The 7264-nt window shown below is 42.9% G+C and overlaps 1 pseudogene; it reads left to right on the top strand.

Annotated features, from left to right (window-relative positions):
- Positions 1-6431: 6431 nt before the first annotated feature.
- LOC116189574 lies at positions 6432-6811 on the top strand (annotated as a pseudogene).
- The last annotated feature ends 453 nt before the right edge of the window (positions 6812-7264 follow it).

Raw genomic sequence — 7264 nt, 5'->3', positions numbered from 1 at the left:
CGCTTTGGCCTATATTTCTTCTTATCCACTTTATCCTATTCTAATAGTCTTCACCACTCTCAAACCTAGCATAAAAGAAATCACGGATACCATATTGGTTTATTTATCTGTTGCATTCTTTTTCTAACTCCAAGCAAAGCAGATACCTTGCTTGCTTTGCTATTATGAGATTAGACAAATTGGGCTGAAACCTCAACTTACTGTTGGAGGTGTTCTGTATTGAATTAAATAGAGTTGTACATAACATGTTTTAGGAAATAAATAAATGCAGAATAATTACATAATTATGATACAACAACTATACTAGGAAAGCTAGGATTTGAAATCACTATTTCCTCTATTACTCCCCCGCAAGCGCAACGGGGAGTCTTCCACGTGAAGCTTGGATCTAAGAGTAGAGAATCGAATAGAGGATAGTCCCTTGGTAAGACCGTCAGCGAGTTGATCTTCAGAATTAATAAATTGAATATGAAGCTGACCTCGCATAAAACGTTCTCGAACAAAGTGGTAATCAATTTCAATATGTTTTGTTCGAGCATGAAAGACAGGATTCGCCGTGAGATAAATGGCGGATATATTATCACACCAAAGCGTAGGAGCTTGGTGTTGTGGAAAACTCAACTCTTGAAGTAGCAACTGAAGCCAAATTATCTCTGCAGTAGCATTAGCAAGACTTTTGTATTCAGACTCAGTGCTAGAACGAGAGACCGTGCGTTGTTTCTTCGAGCTCCAAGAAATTGGATTAGATCCAAGAAAAATGATGAAGCCACTAACAGACCGCCGATCATCAGGATTGCCTGCCCAGTCAGCATCGGAGTAACCATGAAGTGCTGAAATGGAGCCCGATCGAAGATGAAGACCATAAGTAATAGTACCTTTGAGATACCGTAAAATGCGCTTTACTGCAAGCTAGTGAGTCACAGAGGGTTTATGCATGAATTGGCAGACTAGGTTAACGGCATAAGCAATATCTGGTCTAGTGAGAGACAGATACTGTAGACTTCCAACAACACTGCGGTAGAGAGAAGGATCCTCAAACGGGTGACCATCATGAAGAGACAGTCGAGAGCCGGCAACAACAGGTGAACTGATAGGCTTGCAATCAAGCATGGATGTCCGGACAAGAATATCATGAATATACTTGGACTGCGTCAAATATAGGCCAGCAGAATCAGATTTAGCTTCCATGCCTAAGAAGAAATGGAGCGGACCGAGATCCTTCAAGGCAAATTCTTTGTGTAGTGCCGCTAAGATGGACTGGAATGGAGCACCCGGAGTCCCAGTTAAGATGATGTCGTCAACGTAAACCAGGAGAAAAATAGCATAAGTCAAATGTTGGAGGATGAAAAGAGAAGAGTCTGCCTTCGAGTCACGAAATCCAAGCTTAAAGAGAAAATTACTTAGACGTTGAAACCATGCACGCGGAGCTTGCTTAAGGCCATAGAGGGAGCGTTTGAGACGACATACGTGATGAGGCCGTGATGAGTCAATGAAACCAGGAGGTTGGGACATATAAACTTCTTCAGAAAGGTGCCCGTGAAGAAATGCATTCTTCACATCAAGCTGTCGAATAGGCCACTGCAAGGAGACTGCAATGGAGAGAATAGTGCGAATGGTGACAGGTTTGATGACCGGGCTGAAAGTTTCCTCGTAATCAACACCTTCTCTCTGATTAAAGCCCTTAGCTACCAAGCTCGCTTTATAACGATCGATCGTGCCATCTGCCTTTTGTTTGATTCGATATACCCACTTACAGCCAACAATATTCTGCGTGGGATTCGGTGGAACTAAATCCCAAGTATCATTCTGAAGAAAGGCCTGATATTCCTCCTGCATGGCAGTACGCCAGTGAGAGTGCTTGTGTGCCTGGGCAAAGGAACGTGGTTCCTGCAAAGCAGTAGAGACAGAAAAAGCCGCAGGATGTCGTGAGATAATAAAGCGTGGAGGAGGAAGGGAGCCATCTTTAGCCCGTGTCACCATCCGATGTGTGTTTTGAGGAACAGGTGGACCAATGGTAGTCTGGACAGTTTCCACTGGGTCAGGAGGAACTGAAGTATCCTCAACAGAAGCAACAATACCTGTAGATTAGTCAATATTCTCGGGTGCAACATCTATCGGAGTAGTGGATGTGGTTGGGACATGATGGAGAATATCAGGTGGAATAGGAATATGTGTGTTGTCAAGAGAAGCAGGGAAAGAAGTATTGAGATTGGAGAAGACGGTACCAGGAGCTGAGGCAGAGCCCGAGGATGTCCTGTCAAGTTCCACTGAGGTAGGCACGCCAGTTCGAAGCGGAAAAGACTGCTCATCAAAGATAACTTGAGGAGATATGAAGATGCGACCACTGATGGGATTGAGACATCGATATCCTTGATAATGTAAGGGATAACCGAGAAAAACACAGGGCTGTGAACGAGGATCTAATTTGTGATGGGTATAAGGACGCAAATATGGAAAGCAGAGACAACCAAAAACCCGGAGATGACTATAATTAGGAGGGTGACCAAGCAAAATCTCATAAGGAGATTTAAACTGTAAGGATTTTGTCAGTAACCTATTAATGAGATAGACAGCTGTTTCAAAGGCATAGTCCCAGTATTTAGAAGGTAAAGAATAGTGAGAAATTAGGGAAAGACCCATATCCACTATGTGACGGTGTTTACGTTCAGCGGATCCATTTTGCTGAGGAACATGAGGACACGAAATACGATGAAAAATTCCATTATTTTGCAATTCAGATTGAAAGGTAGCTGAAAGGAATTCTTTGGCACCATCGGATTGAAAATATTTGATTTTATGGCCATAGAGATTTTCGATTTGAAGACGAAAGGCACGAAAAATATGTAACACTTCAGATCGAGATTTCATGACATAAAACCAGGAAAAGATTTCATGAATATAGTAGATGTTCCCAGTATGTGATTGAATTGGAGCCGGTCCCCAAATGTCAGTATGAATGAGTTCAAAGAGAGAAGTGCTCTTATGCATGGTGAGAGGAAAAGAACAGTTTATTAATTTGCCTTGTTGACACGCAGAACAAACGAGTCCTACATGATCATTATTCAATAAGAAGGAAGAACTAAGAGCACGACGAACAATTGGAAAGGACGTGTGATCGAGACGTTGATGCCATAGAGTACAGGAGACGGATGTAGAGAGATGAGCTTGAGGTTGACTGGCGTGCTTGCCTATCAGAGGAAAGCAATAAAGTTCATCCTTAACTGGGCCTCGCAAAAGTTCCTGGCGTGTCTGTTGATCCTTAACAATAAAGCAGTCAGGATGAAGTTCAAAAAAACAAGTGTTATCTTGAGCAAATTTAGAGATAGAAATGAGATTTTTGGAGATATTAGGAGCATATAAAATATGATTCAAGTGGAGGGGGCGAGATGAGACTTTGATAGTGGAAGAACCAGAGGCAAATACAAGAAGAGATTTACCATGTCCAACATAGATGTGATCGGAGTGTGGTGCCTCATCATGAATGTTTAGGTTGGCTATATGGGAAGTGACATGATGTGTAGCACCCGAGTCCATGTACCAATCAAGGTCATGAAGTCCCTGAGAAGATGCTTCAGCAATGTTAGCCTGAACACCAAAAAAATAATTGAATTGACAGAACGGAGCAGTATGGCCGGGCCGGTTGCAATTTTGGCATACAACAGAGGCAGCCACTGGGCTGGAGGCAAATGCTGGGCCGCCCGGCATGTGAAATGGGCCGGTCTGAGTAGAGTCCATTGAATTAAAAGAGCCGGGCTGGGAGAAGAAACCGGGCCGGATAGTCCGCGTGTCTCGGACCGGGTTGATGTTATAACCCGAACCGTTCCTGCCAAAACTCCCCCGACCTCCTCGATAGCTTCCTGCAAAATTAGGGTTAGGGTTCGACAGAGGACGTCCCTGTCCTCCTTGCCCTCTCGTGCCGCCGTGACCACCATAGCTGGAGCTCCGAGGTTCACCGCCAGGCCCGTGATCACCGTAAGTGATCCCTTGTCCGATTCCCTTTCCTTTGCCTATGTTTTTTGCTTTTCCACCGTAGTTATTTCCGCGATAATTAGTCCTTCCGTGACTGTCGGTGTAGTGGACTTCGGCCGGAGGTGGTCCAAGAATTCCGGAGAGAGGAGCCGGAGTCAGCTGCTGCGATTGCTCGCGGGTAGTAGCGTATGACCGCCGTTCTTCATGCCCCATGAGCAATGAGGTTAGTTCATCAATGCTCATCGTCACCATTGCATCTGATTTAGCTAGAATAAGTGGCTCCCATTCAGGACCCAATCCAGTATAGATTCGTCGATTAACTTCTGTTGGAGTTTTGGGTTTTCCAATTTGAGCAAAACTGAGGGCCTTCTTCTTAACATCGTTGATAAATTCCAGCATTGGTTTTGATCGTTTTTGCAGGTCACGCCACTGTTGCTCCAGAAGGTCTTCTTGGGCGGCCGTCTGACTGAGAAATGCGGTCTCCAAAGAGTGCCAGGCCTCGTGAGAGGTCTTGGCAGAAAGGATGGTGAAGCCGATTTCTTCAGTCACCGCTAGCATGATGCAGGTGAGTGTAAATTTGTCTTTAGACGTCCACTGCAAGTGCTCTGGATTCTGTAAAATGCTGCCATCTGGTCCTGTGATTGTTCTGTCAGGTTCTGATACTCGTCCTTCGGCATAGGAAAGAAGCCCGTAGGTTTCGAGTAGAGGGCTCATAATACCCTTCCAAAACATGTAATTTCGGCCATTTAATTTGACCTGAATGGTGGGGATTGAGGAGGGAAGATTGATGGTTGAAGTTAGGTCAGCCATAGGGAACGAATGATTAAGAGGATCGGGAGAAAGAATTGAGATAGGTTAGCCTAGTTAAGATCGACTGTATAGCTCGATCGTAGGCTCTGATACCATATGAGATTAGACAAATTGGGCTGAAACCTCAACTTACTGTTGAAGGTGTTCTGTATTGAATTAAATAGAGTTGTACATAACATGTTTTAGAAAATAAATAAATGCAGAATAATTACATAATTATGATACAACAACTATACTAGGAAAGCTAGGATTTGAAATCACTATTTCCTCTATTAGCTATCTTATCCGAATCTTTGCCTTCTCTTGCTAATTTAAATTAAACATTGGGACCTCTCTCTGATAATCATCACTTCTCTAGCTAAAAAGCCAACCAAGCGCAATAGAATCAGGAGAGTTATACCACCCGCCCAAACCACAATACTCAGCCAGATTATGGCAACCGTTATATTACGGCCGCGAAGTGACCTAAAAGCCACCGACACTGTATAAGATAGCATAATGCAGGACAGTACAACCCACATTAGCACCGTCAAGACCCACACCAAGAACCTTCTTCGTGTAGGAAGACCACTGATACGAAGTACTATTACGCTAAGAGACACAATAAATCCTATAGTATTTACCGTGCTATAGAAGTCGTATAAATTGGCATTTGTGTCTGCCAAGATAGGGATACCCGGAACGCGTGAGATGAATTTTTTTTTGGTGTAAACCCTAGTATTAGGAAGTTCAATTGGGACCCGACTAATCATATCGAGCCGGGTCAGTCCACTAAGGGGTAAAGTTCTTTCAGCGTGAATTTTTTGCACAAACCTTACTTAAGCGGAACAAACTTTAAACCGCTTGAACTGACCCACGTTGGTTGAGATAAATTTACTTATGGGAATCACGTAGCTAAAGATAATCAAATCAAAATCCAAAGAGAGCCGCGGATGTGGGGTTGATCCATATTCTGATCAGATACCCCCGGAGGAGGCACCTCCTGCCTGGAACATCAGGTAAGCAGTTAAACTTGTTTTGTTTGTCCTTTTAATGGTTTAGTGGAATGATGAATTCGTTCCTGCAATTTCGTGGGATTGATTCTGAATACGGATGGTTAATCTGCATATTGGAGTAGCTCGAAGTTGGAAGTTTTGTTGTTTAACTTGCGGTTCAGATCATTATATTGACTCTAGGGAGTTTTTCTGCTTCGTGTCCCGGTGATTATATGTGTCCCGAATCTTGACATTGGTCATTATTTCTCTTTCAATAGAATGAGTATAATCAGAATCACCTGCAACATGTGGGCAAAATGGCCTTCGTTTTATTATGTCTTCAGGGTTCTTTTGATAGAGGTTACGATTCGATCTGGAATTCAACATTACATCAACTTCTGAAAGTGACTTATTTTCGACCACTTTTTGTTGTTTTCATTTTGTATCAAACACTTAATGATATGATCTCTATAAAAGCAAAAGCTGAATGAGTTGGTATTCAACTTTATATCTCTTCGTTCTTTACTGCACCACGGAGAGCTAACAAGCACAATTCTGAAGTCCCTGTGGAGGATCTAAGTGTCAGTCTCCTGTTTGAGGCTCTTAAATGGCCATGCAGCAGCCCATTGAAGGAACTTGATGTGTTCTCATGGGCAGGAGTTCGCATGTTGTGCAGGCGTTGATATCATCATGAACACACATCTGAAGACAGTTAAACTTACTCTGAAGGGGAAGAATCCAGTGACACTCGACCACTTGAGTGTGAGGGCAACAACATCCGCTACTACATCCTCCCCGACAGTTTGAACCTCAAGACTTTGCTGGTAGAAGAGCCACCGAGGGTCAAGCCCAAGAAGCCCACTGCTGGTATTCAAATTCTTCTCGCTTTCTCAAAATCTAATGGCATTTCTTTTCTTCCCAAATTCAGCTATTATTTGACGTTGTTGACTTATGGTAGTACTTTGTCTGAATTGCAGGGAAGCCTCTGGGACGAGGTCAGGGCCGTGGACGTGGTCGTGGACGAGGGCGTGGCCGTTAAGTATTCTGTTTGGGGCTTTAAACTTGGAATTTTTTACCGAGCTTCAACCGAGGAATCCTGTACCGAGATTTTTAGGCTTGTTTGGTTTGCAAATGTGATTTTAAAATCACAATTTTAACCTAATTCTACCAACAACAAAATAAAATAACTCATACAAAGTCAAAGAGTGAGCCTTATTTATACCACTTTTTTCCACAACAAAATAAAATAACTCATACAAAGTCAAATGGTGGGTCTCATTTATACCACTCTTTTTCAAAATCAAAATCTGATTTTAAAATTCTATTTTGAAACCAAACACAACATAACTTTTGGACTGCATGATTATGTCAGTGTTTTTGGACATGGGTTAGTGATGTCACTGCTATCTCTGTTTCTCTGCCTGTATTTCTTTTGTGTTTCCTCCTTGAAATGTCATAGCTCTCACTTGATGAATATATAACAACAGCCCATATTTCGGTACACCCACATT

The sequence above is a fragment of the Punica granatum genome, chromosome 8 (assembly GCF_007655135.1).
Source record: "Punica granatum isolate Tunisia-2019 chromosome 8, ASM765513v2, whole genome shotgun sequence".
Classification (NCBI taxonomy): Eukaryota; Viridiplantae; Streptophyta; class Magnoliopsida; order Myrtales; family Lythraceae; genus Punica; species Punica granatum.
This window is presented reverse-complemented; position numbering and strand designations above follow the sequence as displayed.